The sequence below is a fragment of the Balaenoptera physalus genome, assembly GCF_965194825.1.
Source record: "Balaenoptera physalus genome assembly, chromosome: 4".
In the NCBI taxonomy this organism is placed as follows: Eukaryota; Metazoa; Chordata; class Mammalia; order Artiodactyla; family Balaenopteridae; genus Balaenoptera; species Balaenoptera physalus.
The window spans coordinates 3,052,216-3,066,182 of record NC_138891.1 but is presented as its reverse complement, the minus strand read 5'-3'; the positions used below and the strand labels follow the sequence as shown (position 1 = coordinate 3,066,182).

The 13,967-nt window shown below is 42.8% G+C and overlaps 1 pseudogene across 1 annotated transcript; it reads right to left on the bottom strand.

Annotated features, from left to right (window-relative positions):
• Positions 1-2,629: 2,629 nt before the first annotated feature.
• On the bottom strand, positions 2,630-13,297 carry LOC309660300 (S-phase kinase-associated protein 1 pseudogene; annotated as a pseudogene). Its single transcript has one exon. The product of its transcript is annotated as an S-phase kinase-associated protein 1 pseudogene (transcript).
• Between the last annotated feature and the right edge of the window lie 670 nt (positions 13,298-13,967).

Genomic DNA, 13,967 nt, shown 5'->3' with positions numbered 1-13,967 from the left:
ATCCCTCCCCCCCTTAGCCCCTGGTAACCGTAAGTTTGTTTCCTATGTCTGTGACTCTGTTTCTGTTTTGTAGGTAGGTTCATTTTAGTGTCAGTTTCTACGAGTCTGTGAACGACCCTTATGGACAAGTGGTGTCACTGCTGGGAGGGGGAGTGTTGTGTGTGCAGCGACGTTTCTGAGTAAAGATCCGCCTGCAAGTGTCTAGGGGAGAGGAGGTGGGCAGCGTGGACAGGGTGAGGTTGTCTTTCAGGAGAGTGGCTCACCCTGGGCACTCCTCTCTGTGCCTCTGACACTGTCCCTCTGAGCAGGACCTGAGGAGGCTGCTGGGAGAGGCCCTGGAAGGTATCTTGAAGGCACTTCTGCCTCTGAACAGAAAATGTGTTTCACAAAGGGGATAGATTTGTTCTTTCTTTTTTTTTTAATTGAAGTATAGTTGACTTACAATATTATATTAGTTTCAGCAGCGTGATTTGACATTTTTGTGTATTATGCCCCATACAAAGTTATTACACCATTATTGAGTATTTTCTCTGTGCTGTACATTATATCCTCGTGACTTATTTATTTTATAACTGGCAGTTTGTACCTCTTAATCTCCTCAACTATGTCACCCATCCCCCCAACCCCTTCCCCCGGCAACTAATAATTCACTGTGTCTATGAATATGTCTCTGTTTTGTTATATTTGTTTTGTTTTTTAGGTTCTACATATAAGTGAAAACATACAGTATTTGTCTTTCTCTGTCTGACTTATTTCACTTAGCATAATACCCTCTAGGTTCATCCATGTTGTCACAAATGGCAAGATTTCATATATATGTATATATCATATCTTCTTTATCCATTTTTCTATTGATGGACGCTTAGGTTACTTCCATATCTTGACTATTGTAAATAATGCTGCAATGAACATTAATGTGCATATATCTTTTCAAATTAGTGTTTTCATTTTCTTTATAAATACCCAAAAGTGGAAATGCTGGATTGTATGGTGGTTCTATTTTTAATTTTTTGAGGAATCTCCATACTGTTTTCCATAGTGGCTGCATTCAATTTACATTCCCACCAACAGTGTACGAGGGCTCCCTTTTCTCCATATCCTCACCAGCACTTGTTATTTGCAGTCTTTGTGTGTGTGTGTGTGTGTGTGTGTGTGTGTGTGTTTTATTTTTTTTAACATCTTTATTGGAGTATAATTGCTTTACAATGGTGTGTTAGTTTCTGCTTTATAACAAAGTGAATCAGCTATACGTATACATATATCCCCATATCTCCTCCCTCTTGTGTCTCCCTCCCATTCTCCCTATCCCACCCCTCTAGGTGGTCACAAAGCACTGAGCTAATCTCCCTGTGCTATATTTGCAATCTTTTTGATGATGGCCATTCTAACAGGTGTGAGGTGATATCTCATTATGGTTTTGATTTGCATCTCTCTGATGATTAGTGATGTTGAGCATCTTTCATGTGCCTGTTGGCCATTCGTATGCCTTCTTTGGAAAAATGGCTATTCAGATCCTCTGCCCATTTTTTAATCGAGTTTTTAAAAAAAATTTATTTATTTAATTTATTTTTGGCTGCACTGGGTCTTGTTGCTGTGTGCGGGCTTTCTCTAGCAGTGGGGAGTGCGGGCTACTCTTCATTGTGGAGAGCGGGCTCTAGGCACGTGGGCTTCAGTAGTTGTGGCATGTGGGCTCAGTAGTTGTGGCTCATGGGCTGTAGAGCTCAGGCTCAATAGTTGTGCTGCACGGGCTTAGTTGCTCCGTGGCATGTGGGATCTTCCTGCACCAGGGCTCGAACCTGCGTCCCCTGCATTGGCAGGTGGATTCTTAACCACTGCACCACCAGGGAAGCCCCCCCTTTCTAAAAATAAATTTATTTATTTATTTTTGGCTGCGTTGGGTCTTCGTTGCTGTGCGTGGGATTTCTCTAGTTGCAGAGAGCAGGGGCTACTCTTTGTCATGGTGCGTGGGCTTCTCATTGAGGTGGCTTCTCTTGTTGCGGAGCACAGGCTCTTGGCACGTGGGCGCAGTAGTTGTGGCTCACGGGCTCTAGAGCGCAGGCTCAGTAGTTGTGGCGCACAGGCTTAGTTGCTCTGTGGCATGTGGGATCTTCCTGGACCAGGGCTCTAACTCATGTCCCCTGCATTGACAGGCGTATTCTTAACCACTGCGCCACCAGGGAAGCCCCGAGTTGTTGTTTTTTTGTTGTTGAGTTGTCTGGGTTCTTGTGTATTTTGGATATTAACCCCTTATTGAATATATATTTTGCAAATATTTTCACCCATTCAGTAGGTTGCCTTTTCATTTTGTTGATAGTTTCCTGTGCTATACAAAAGCTTTTTAGTTTGATGTAGTCCCATTTGTTTATTTTTGCTTTTGTTTCCCTTGCCTGAGGAGACAGATCCAAAAAAATATTGCTTAAACTGAATAAAAGAGCATGCTGCCTATGTTTTCATCTAAAAGTTTTATTGTTTCAGCTCTTACATTTAAGTCTTTAATTGCTTTTGAGTTTATTTTTGTATGTGGTGTCGGCAGGTAGTCCAGTTTCATTCTTTTACATGTAGCTGTCCAGTTTTCCCAACACCATTTATTGAAGAGGCTGTCTTTCCCCCATTGTATATTCTTGTCTCCTTTGTCGTAGATTCATTGACCAAATAAACGTGGGTTTATTTCTGGGCTCTCTGTTCCATTCCATTGATCTATGTGTCTGTGTTTGTGCCAGTACTGTACTGTTTTGATTACTGTAGCTTTGTAGTATAGTCTGAAGTCAGGGGGCATGATACCTCCAGCTCTCTCCTTTCTCAAGATTGCCTTGGCTATTCAGAGTGTATTTTTCATTTCAGTTGTTGTATTTTTCAGCTCTGATTGGTTCTTTTTAATATTTTCTAACACTTCGTTGAAGTTTTCACTGTGTTGCTGTATTCTTCTGCTGGGTTTGGTGAGCATTTTTATTACTGTTGCTTTGAACTCTTTATCAGGTAAATTATTTACAACCATTTCATTAGGATTTTCTCCTGGGGTTTTATTTTGTTCTTTCATTTGGAACAAATTACTTTTTTTTAAAAAAATTTTTATTGTAGTATAGTTGATTTACAACGTTGTATTAGTTTCAGGTGTACAGCAAAGTGAATCAGTTATACATATGTCCACTTTTTTTAGATTCTTTTCCCATATAGGCCATTACAGAGTGTTGAGTAGAGTTCCCTGTGCTATACAGTAGGTCCTTATTAGTTATCTATTTTATATATAGTAGTGTGTATATGTCAATCCCAGTCTTGCAGTTTATCCCTCCCACCCCCCCCATCCCTTGGTAACCATGTTTGTTTTCTACATCTGTGACTCTACTTCTGGAACAAATTACTTTGTCATCTCGTTTTGCCTGGTTTTCTCTGTTTGTTTCTATAAGGTAGGTGAAACAGTTACCTCTCCTGGTCTTGAAGGCATGGCCTTGAGTAGGCACGTCCCTATGCAGACTGTGTGCGCCTGCAGCTTTGGTGGGAGGGCTGGATCTGGAGCTGGGTGTGTGCTGGGGTTTTTCCCAAGGCAGGCGGGGGGTGCTGCTGCCTTGTCAGGAGGGCTGGAGCTTGATCTGGGCATGGGTTGGGGGCTTCTGAGGCAGTCTTGGCAGGATGGCTAAAGCTCCAGGCTCTTTTTAATCTGCTGCTTTGTGCCGATGAGCTTGTGTGTGACCCTTTTAACCGCTTTAAGAGTGGAGTCTCGGTTTCCTACAGCCCTCAGGCTCTCCTGGATGTAAACCCTGCTGGTTTTCAAAGCCAGTTATGGGGGTTCGTCTTCCCTGTGCTGGACCCTGGGCCTGGGGTGCCCAGTGTGGAGCCCAAACCCCTCATCCTTAGGGGGGACCTCTGAGCTTGTGATATCCCCTCCTGTTTGTGGGTTGCTGCTCTGGGGGTGTGGGTCCTGACTAGATTATGTCTCTGCCCCTCCTTCCTGTCTCAATATGGTTTATGCTTAATATCCCTATAAGGGCTGTCCTGCTAATCTTCCGGTCGTTCTCGGGGAGACTTGTTCTACATGTAGCTGTGGTTTTGGTGTGTCCACGGGAGGAGGTGTGCTCAGGACCTTCATATGTATTATAAATAATTTTATGCCAATAAATTTGAAATTTGAAATGATTACATGACTAAAATAAAACTTACCAAAATTAATCCAACAAGAACTAAAACCCCTATAAACCTTTTTTTTTTTCTTTTAAAGAACTTCTTGTGAAGAAATATCAGGCCCCCCAAACTTTTTTGACAAATTCTTTTACATTTCAAGGAATAGATCCTTGAAATTTTACACAAAATCTTCCAGAAAGAAGAAAAAGAGGGAATTCTCCACACTCATTTTTAGAGACTGGCATAACCTTTGTTTTTAATTTTTTTGCAAGTTGTCTTATTTACAATGTCAACTTTCAAAAGTCACTAAAGTTAACTGGACAATAAACTAGGCAGAAATTGCTTTACAAAAAGAGGGAAAGCCCAAAATGCCACTTTCTATAGAGAATCAACAGTTCAGTTTTATTCAGAGCAAAGAAAAAATAAACTTTTGATCATACTAGAAGAAACTCAGCCATAGGTTTGGAATCTGTACTGAAACTACACATGCAATGAGGACAACATTCTGCTAATACAACTGCTTTGCTGCTGCATTTGTGGACTGTTTTTCTAATATTAACAATTATAAACAGAGCATTGCAACTAGTCTTTGGAACAATTCTTACAGTGTTACAGCGTCAGGCACAAAATTTCACTTCTCCTCACACCACTGGTTCTCTTTGGGTACCTGGGCTTCCTCTTCTTCCTTAAAATCATTTTTGATATTGAATGTCTTTCGAATCTCCTCAGGAGTTTTCCTCTTGATCATAATGGCAACCGTCTTGCAGATAACATCAAGCAAACCTTTAATGTCTAAGTAGTTTGCAGCCAGGATCAGCTCAAAAAGTGCTCCTTGGTCAACTTTCAGGGATTCTTGATCCCAAGCAGGGATGTCATCTGTTCGCTTTTCTTTGTCCTCACCATCGTCAGGAGGAGGAGGTTCATCTTGTGGTGGGTGCACCACTGAATGACCTGTTTAATATTGCTGCATTAACACTTGGCAAAGGGACTGGGCCATCATCTCCTTCATCATCCATTCCCAGATCTTCCAACATGGTCTTGATAGTCACAGACTGTTTGGCAATTTCCACATCAGCTTGCGAATATCTCTCCATTAGAACTCTGCAACTTAATTGAAGGCATGGTGTGAGGTCTCAAGGAGACTGTGGGCTGGAGGCTGATGAGAGCAGGGCGGCGTCTGCAAACAGAAAAACAGAAAGGTGGAGAACAAGGCCAACACCTGTTCTGTTTCATTCTTGACATGATTTATCTGTGGTGCTTTTTTATCAGTGCCTGCTTTTTTCTTGGCTAGGGTTGACAGACATTTGTCTATTTTAGTATCTTTCCAAAGGACTGATTTTTAGCTTTGTTGATTCTGTCTCTTTATATATCCTTATTTTATTTTATTATTATTTTTTAGAGCATAGTTGATTTGCAATGTTGTGTTAGTTTCAGGTGTACAGCAAAGTGAATCAGTTATACATATACATATATCCACTCTTTTTTAGATTCTTTTCCCATATAGGTCATTACAGAGTATTGAGTAGAGTTCCCTGTGCTGTACAGTAGGTCCTTATTATTATCTATCTATTTATCTACTTTATAGATAGTAGTGTGTATATGTCAATCCCAATCTCCCAGTTTATATAGAGAGATCTATATGGATATAGAACAAAGTGGAAAAATCATATATCATTACCTTTATATTATGTATACATATGTATAAGATATATGTTCCCTTTTATCTCATTCCATTTTTCTCCTCTGTTTAGAAGTTTTATGTTTTATGTATATTATTTTGGTGGTAACCGTTTATATTTTAACATGCCTATTTAACAAAGTCTAAAGTTTGTATATATTTTTGCCTTTTTCCTGACAATACATTGATCATAGAATATTATAATTCTCATCATCCTCTCTCAGTTTATGTGTTATTCTTTTTCAGCATTCTAGTTCTGTCCTGCCTTCTCTCTCATTATCCATTATTATTATTGTTTTAAACAGTTCATATTTGTTTAGATTTCCTCACATGTTTACTAACATCTTTTTCTTTTTTTTAAATCTGGGTATACTTTATTTATTTATTTATTTATTTATTTTTGGCTGTGTTGGGTCTTTGTTTCTGTGTGAGGGCTTTCTCTAGTTGCGGCAAGCGGGGGCCACTCTTCATCGCGGTGCGCGGGCCTCTCACTATCACGGCCTCTCTTGTTGCGGAGCACAGGCTCCAGACGCGCAGGCTCAGTAGTTGTGGCTTATGGGCCTAGTTGCTCCGCGGCATGTGGGATCTTCCCAGACGAGGGCTCGAACCCGTGTCCCCTGCATTAGCAGGCAGACTCTCAACCACTGCGCCACCAGGGAAGCCCCTACTAACATCTTTGACCACCGTCTTTCTTGAGTCTCAGATCTTTGATCAGGGATATGTTTCCTTAGGCCTGAAGTACATCCTTTAGAATTTTCTTTACCAAAGGACTATTGGTGGTAAACTCCTTCAGTTTTTGACCTAAATTCTTTCAAGAAACTGACTTTAATTCTTCCTTGTTCTTGAAAGAAGTTTCTTTGGGTATAAAAATCTAGGCTGACATTTATTTTCTTTATGTACATTAAATATTGTTTCACTGTCTTTCAGCTTTCATTTTTGCTTCTCTGAGTTCAACTATATTTGCCATTCCTAAGTGGATGATATTTTTTTCTCCCTTTTTATGATCTTCTCTTTTTCTTTGGTGTTCGGAAGCTTCACTGCTTTGTCTCAGTGAGAATTTCTAAAAAACCCCTTGATGTGACGATTGCTGTCTTTCACCAATTCTGTAAATTCCCTTCATGGTTTCCCTGAATAGTGCTTCCACTCAATGCCTCTATTATTTCCACCTGAAACTCCAAGTGGACATAAGTTGGACCCTTTTGTATTCTCTGTGCCTTCAGACCTCTATTTTATATTTCTCTCTCTTTGTCTCTGTGAGGTGCATCCTGGTGCCTATTTTCAAAGTCGTCATTTTCCTTAAACATGTAAAATATTGTTATTTTTCATTTTGTATTGTAGGGTTCCAGTATCTGAAGTCTTTGTGGGATTGACTGTATGGTTTGTTGTTTTTCTTGGCTCTCACTTGCGGTGTGTTGTTTCTCCGTGTTTAGTACTTTTATACCGTGAGCTGTTTGTTTTCCTTGGAACTTAATCTATGAGAATTTTTTGAGGCCTGGGATGATGGTGTTACTCCAGTGAGGGTTTGTGTTTGCTTCTGCCATTTACCTGGGCGTATTGCTACCCCAGGGCTGACTTTATTTTTTTATTTATTTACTTTTTAATTAATTAATTTTTATTTATTTATTTTGGCTGCATTGGGTCTTTGTTGCTGTGCGCGAGCTTTCTCTAGTTGCGGCGAGCGGGGGCTACTCTTTGTTGTGGTGCGCAGGCTTCTCATTGGGGTGGATTCTCTTGTTGTGGAGCAGGGGCTCTAGGCGTGCAGGCTTCAGTAGTTGCAGCACGTGGGCTCAGTAGTTGTGGCTCGCGGGCTCTAGAGCACAGGCTCAGTAGTTGTGGTGCACGGGATTAGTTGCTCCCCGGCATGTGGGATCTTCCTGGACCAGGGCTCGAACCCGTGTCCCCTGCATTGACAAGTGGACTCTTAACCACTGCGCCACCAGAGAAGTCCCACCAGGGCTAACTTTAAATGAAATTCTGTACTTGAGGTGTGTGTGTGAGTGTGTGTGTGTTTATCACATAATTAGTGTGTATTTGGACCACAAACCTATGTGAGAGCTGGTTTGTGGTAGTGAATTTTTTTAAAAAAACTAAAAAATTTTAGTCAGTGCTAAGGATGAAACAGGCAAGTTTATGTTATTCTCTTTGTGTGTTTCCACTGAAGGGTATAGTTAGACTCTTTACTTGGGTGGCCCTAGAATTTTCCTCTCTTGTCTGCATCCCTGTAGCTTTGAGCACCAAGGCTTTCTTTCCATTTAGGCCGTTGCTTCAATTCAAACATTTATTACCTTTTTCTGGCACTGCTGCAGTAGCTGCTTTGTTTCATGGTCCAAGGATTTCCCCCTCTCTCTCATTTTTAAACTGCTGTCAGAGCGATCTTTCTAAAAAATCAAATGGATAATCTGATTGTCATACAGACAGAGAAGAAACATCCGACGTGAAAAGAATTTCACAACTGTCCGTAGGCTGCAGTTGGACCCTCCCCTCAGCCACAGCAGACTCTCCATCCACTCCGCTACCCTGTGCGTTCTGTACTCAAGCCGCGCTAGATTCTTCATCATTTTCTGAATAATCTTCAGCATCTTCTTGCCTTTGCACATGCTGGGATCCCACCTGGGACACCTCTGAACCTCACGACTGGGACCAGGGCAAAGGCAAGTGAGTGTCTGGGCTGCAGAATTTAAGGAGACACTCGCTGTCAGGCTCGTACAGGTGCTGTCTTGCTTCTGCCGAATGAACTGCCTAATGCAGTTGTCAAAGTCAAACTCATGTGTTACCTGTTTACCTTCCTACAGAAGGAAAGTAGCCCGTGCTAAATACCATATCCCGGGAGGACGGGAACCATGTCTGTTAGGTATTGTTTCACCAGTGTCTGGAACAGTACCCAGCACAGAGCAGGTGCTCAGTAAATACTTGGTGAATGAATGAATGAATAAGTAGATTCTGAGTTTCTTGGTGGCAGAGAATAAGTCATGTTCCTCTGTTCCCTGCTGTCTTATAATTCATTCTTTCTAGATCCTTGAAAGATGTTTGTTTGTTAGTTGCACAGGTGGAAGGAGGAGGCTCTATTTGGTCCTGTCCAGGCCGGGGAGCTTTCTGGGTGAACCGCAGTCCTGTGACTCACTTGCTGTCTGCTTGCTTACAGCTCCTTCCTCTTGATGTTTTATGCAGGGTGTGGGTGCAGGTGGGTGAGGCTTTCGAAGCTGGCTGGCCATCGAATCACTGGGAAGATTTTAGGGTACACATGAATTCTCGAACCCCTTTCCCAGAGTCTCTTTTTCCATTTTTCTGAGGCAGAATCCAGGAGTCTGCACTTTTACAAAATCACTCTGTGGTTCTGGTAATCAGTCAAGTGTGGGCACCAGGACACCACAGCACCAACTGTCTAATTTTAACTTTCCAAATATTCGCGTGCATTTTAAAAGAATAGTGATTGCCACAACGATCTCAGAATCCTGCGTGTTTTAAAAAGACTTACACGTCTGCAAAATGTTTCTTAAACACGCCACGAGATATCCTGAGGGCATGGAGTAGGAGGAGAAGGCATGGCCACGGATATGATGTTCACACGGTTCAAATTTGACCTCTATTTATTATCCATCTTCAGGAAGATTCTAATGCCATCCCAGATGACACCGTGCTAAATGGATGGACTGGAAAGTGTTGGCAGTGAAGAAAGCAGAAAGGAGCAAAAAGGTGGAATGTAAAATAATTCCAGTTTCTACAGAAAATAACTTCCTCATCAGAGAAGGAATTCCATAAATAACTGAGAAAGCTGATGGAACATTTAAAATAGCTGAAGGAAAAACACGCACATTCAATGTGAGCCTCGACCCTGCAGTGATGGTTAGATCTGAGAAGTACGTTGCAGGCGTTTGGGAGTAATGGGTGTCGTGGAGGCGTCATATTCAAAGCCGTTAAAAATAACCCGCTCCCTGAGAAATAAACACCTAGCCTAAGCCCTTAGGAATTCTCAGTGAGAGACAGAAATAGCTCCTGTAGTTCCCATTGCTCTTTAATTTCTACTCCTACTATTTCATTATTCATCATTTCTGTGCAGTTTGCTTCGTCTATTTATTTAAAATGCGATTCCAGACCACAGGCAGCAGTCCCAGTGTTCTGTGTCTTGCATAGCCCTTTCCACCCTGGGAAACAGAAATTATATAACTTGTTTTCAGTTGTGCAGACGGGGGAGGATTCACATGTTTGGTTTGGTGAGCTTCCAGGAAATAATTTTAAGTGTTTATCTAAAGTTTATTCAGACTGTCTTGATCTAGAAGTTAGACAGGAAACCTAGCAGCGAACTGAAAGAAACCAGGCTCTGAAGAGGGGGAGCTCTAAGTGTAGCCAGAAGGGTTGAACTGTGACAGCCTGGGGTATTCACACCATGGAAAGCGGGAGGCTCGATTCTAGGGCTTATGTGATTTAGAAGCTGCGTCAGTACTAATATTTGCTGCCACTTCCTGTTGCTCGTTGTTCTGGGTGCTGTTGCTATATAATAACCTGCCCTAACACTTCATAAACTGGCATAAACTGGTATAAACTGCTTCACTTCGCTCATGGTCTTGTGGGTGAGGAATCTGGAAAGGGCTCAGCTGGGTGGCTCTTGCGGAGGTTGCAGTCAGGTGCTTGTGGTCTGCAGGATTGACTGGGCTAGGTGTCCACGCAGGCTCTGTTACGTGGCTGACTGCTGGCCGTCCGCTGGGAGCACTGAGAGCTTCGCCGGGTTGTTCCCTGGAACATCTACGTGTGGACTCTCCGTCCTGCGGAGCTGGGTTAGTCAGACTCCCTGCGTGGGAGCCGACCTCTCCCAGAGCAGGCCTCCCACGAGGGGAGGCAGAACCTGGATGGCCTTCCCTGAGCTAGCCACGGAGAGCACTTCCATGGCACTCCATTGGCCGAAGTGGCCACAAGTCCGCCCAGACTCAATGGGAGAAGACATGTCCTTCACCTCTTCACAGGAGGAGTGGGAAGGAGTTTGTGGCCATTAGAAAAATTCATAGTCACATAAAAACCAGACTTACATAAAATATTGGGTCGGCCAAAAAGTTCATTTGGGTTTTTCTGTAAAATCTTGAGAAAAACACGAACGAACTTCTTAGCCAGCCCAATATATAGCTTACTTAATCCTCACAAAACCCTATGAGGTAGGTGCTATTATTGTTCATGTTTTACAGATAGGAAATCGAGGTTCAGAGAGGTTAAGTCATTTGCCCTAGGTTGCACAGCTAGTAAGAGGTTGAGTGGTACATGAACCTACAACTGTCTGTCTCCAAACGTTTACTGTCTGTGTTGAGTTGCACAGTGTTTTAAAGGCTCAAACGTTGTTTCAGATCTCAATCATTGCAGCTATTCTAGGCAACTGGATAATTCCACCCAGTCTAGAATGCCAACACATGAAGTGCCAGTTTGGGTATCTTGTCAGTCCGTTTGAAGCAAGGAGCATTCATTTGAGGATGTGGTCCTTTGCCCTGAGGTAGAGAGCTGCTCAGTCCCTTATCCAGAGACGGAATCTGGCCTGTATCACTCAAGTAGCCCGAGACAAAAGTAGGATCTTGTGTGATACTGGGGGAGGGGAGGGGAGGTTACAGTGGCTTCCCTGAGGTGGGTGGGTGCATGTGAAGCAGATGTGGTAATTATAGGGGAGGACCCTGCAGCAGGGGTGTCAGCTGGTCATTGGCCTGTCCAAGGTGAACCATGCCAAGTGCCCGTGTGGACAGACGGACAGATAGAACCACAGAGCGTGTTCGGGGGCCTGCCTGGCTGAGAGCAGAGGCTGCCCTGAAGGGCCCAGAGACAGGCAGGCCCAGGCTGAGAGGGGACGAGAGCAGAGCTTGACAGTCAGAGGAGGGCAGTGAGAAGACCCCAGGGGAGGGCCCTACAGAGCGCCTGCGGCAGGAAGCACACAGGTACGATTATCCTCCCGTTTGTGGGTCGCCTGCCCCAGGGTGTGGGTCTTCGCTGGAGGGCAAAGACCTTGGGCGGTAATTCTCCTTTTCTTCCTCAATCTTTTCCTCGCTTCTAATATTTAATAAATATTTGTGGATAGCATCCTGGGCCCCTGGAAATAGAGTGACAAGCAAGTTAGACATCTTTGCCCTCATGGAGCTTACAATCTAGGTGGAGGAGCAGAGCCATTAGATTAATAATTACACACGTAATACCTGATGACCAAGTGATACGTTCTGACAGAGACTTCTAACTGTCCCCTCCCCATCCACTCTGCTCTTTTTAACAGTGGAGTCGCCTAGAATAGTAGCAGGGTATGTGGCTATAAACTATCGATAAATTTCCCAGCCTGCCATGCGGCTAGGAGTGGTCATGTGAGTTGGTTCAGGCTAATAAAAGTGATGGGTGTCACTTCCATGTCCTGTCCTTAAAATGAAGACTGGTTGCCCTGTATCTTTCCCCTGTTCCTTCCCACTAGCAGGTAAATAGTAGCAATTTGAGCAGATACCTTGGACCTAGAGATGGAAGTTTTCTGTGGAGGATGGTCTTGCCAGTTTTTTTCCCCTATTGTTATAATGACAGATTAGCTTTTACCCTAAACGAATACCATGAATAGTTGTATGAAAAAGTATAGTGTGAAACAACAATGAGATACCGCTACACGCCTATTAGAATGGCCAAAATCCAGAACGCTGACAACACCAAATGCTGGCAAGGATGTGAAGCAACGGGAACCTTCATCACTGCTGGTGGGAATGCAACATGGTGCAGCCACTTTGGGAGACAGTTTGGTGGTTTCTGACAAAATCAAGCATACTCTACCGTATGATCCGACAATCACACTCCTTGGCGTTTATACAAAGGAGTTGAAAACTTATGACACTCCTTGGTGTTTATACAAAGGAGTTGAAAACTTATGTCCACGCATAAACCTGCACATGAATGTTTATAGCAGCTTTATTTATAGTTGCCAAAACTTGGAAGCGACCAAGATACCCTTCCAGGGGTGAATGGATACATGAACTGTGGTTCATCCAGACAATGGAGTATTATTCGTTGCTGAAAAAGAAACAAGTTATGAGGCCAGGAAAAGACACGGAAGAAACTTAAATGCATGTTACTAAGGGAGAGAAGCCAATAGGAAAAGGCTACGTGCTACATGATTCCCACTATATGACACTCTGGAAAAGGCAGAACTATGGAGACAGTAAAAGGATCAGTGGTTGCCAGAGGTTGAAGGGGTGGGGAGAGTTGAACAGGTGGAGCGCAGGGGATTTTCAGGGCGGCAGAACTGTTCCGTATGACGCTATAATGATGGATACGTGTCATTATACATCTGCCCAAATCCATAGAACGTACAACACCAAGAGTGATCTGTAACGTAAACTTGGACCTTGGGTGATAATGGTGTGTTTGTGTACGTTCATCACTTGTAACAAATGTGTCACTTTGGTGAGGGTTGTTGATAACAGGGAGGTGATTTGGTGGGAAGGGGCAGAAGGTATTATATGGGAAATCTGTACCTTCTCGGTTTTGCTGTGAACCTAAAACTGCTCTAAAAAAAAAAGTGCCGTGTGCTATATGGCCAAATGGCTCATGAGGCTACCTGATTAAGGGTTAGTTAGGATAAGCAGTTTCTGTCTTCTGACTGAAACAAATAAAGAGTTGACAAAATAAGCAGAATGACAAAATAACAGTTTGTGGTTGTTCCTTTTACTGCTTGCTTTGAAGATGGTCTCTGGGCTAACGCCCTTTTCTTGCAGACCGAAGAAAAACCTGGATTAGGGTTGCTTTCCAAAAAAACCCAAAAAAACAAAAAACCCCACAGGGGGCCCAGTTAAATTTGAATTTCAGACAGACAGTGAATACTTTTAAGTATAAATGTTCCATGCAATATTTGGGACATACTTATACTAAATTTTTTTCTTTTGTTTACTTGAGTTCAAATTTAACTGAGCCTCGTGTTATTTTTATTGGCCGAGTCTGACAACTTCAGCCTGGACTCAAGTCCCTGTCGGACTCAAGGAGCTCAATCCTTTCTTCTTAAGGTTTGTTTGTCTTAAGGTTTGTTTGTCTTTATATCCACAATGCCTGGCACATAGTAGGAACCCAGTAAATGATCAGTTTAGCCTCCGAGATGAACAGTGATAAATCACTAAGAATCGTCTGAAATGTGAAACCCATAGGGGGTCAAAACTGTGCATTCTTTCAATGGTCTTAATTTGCC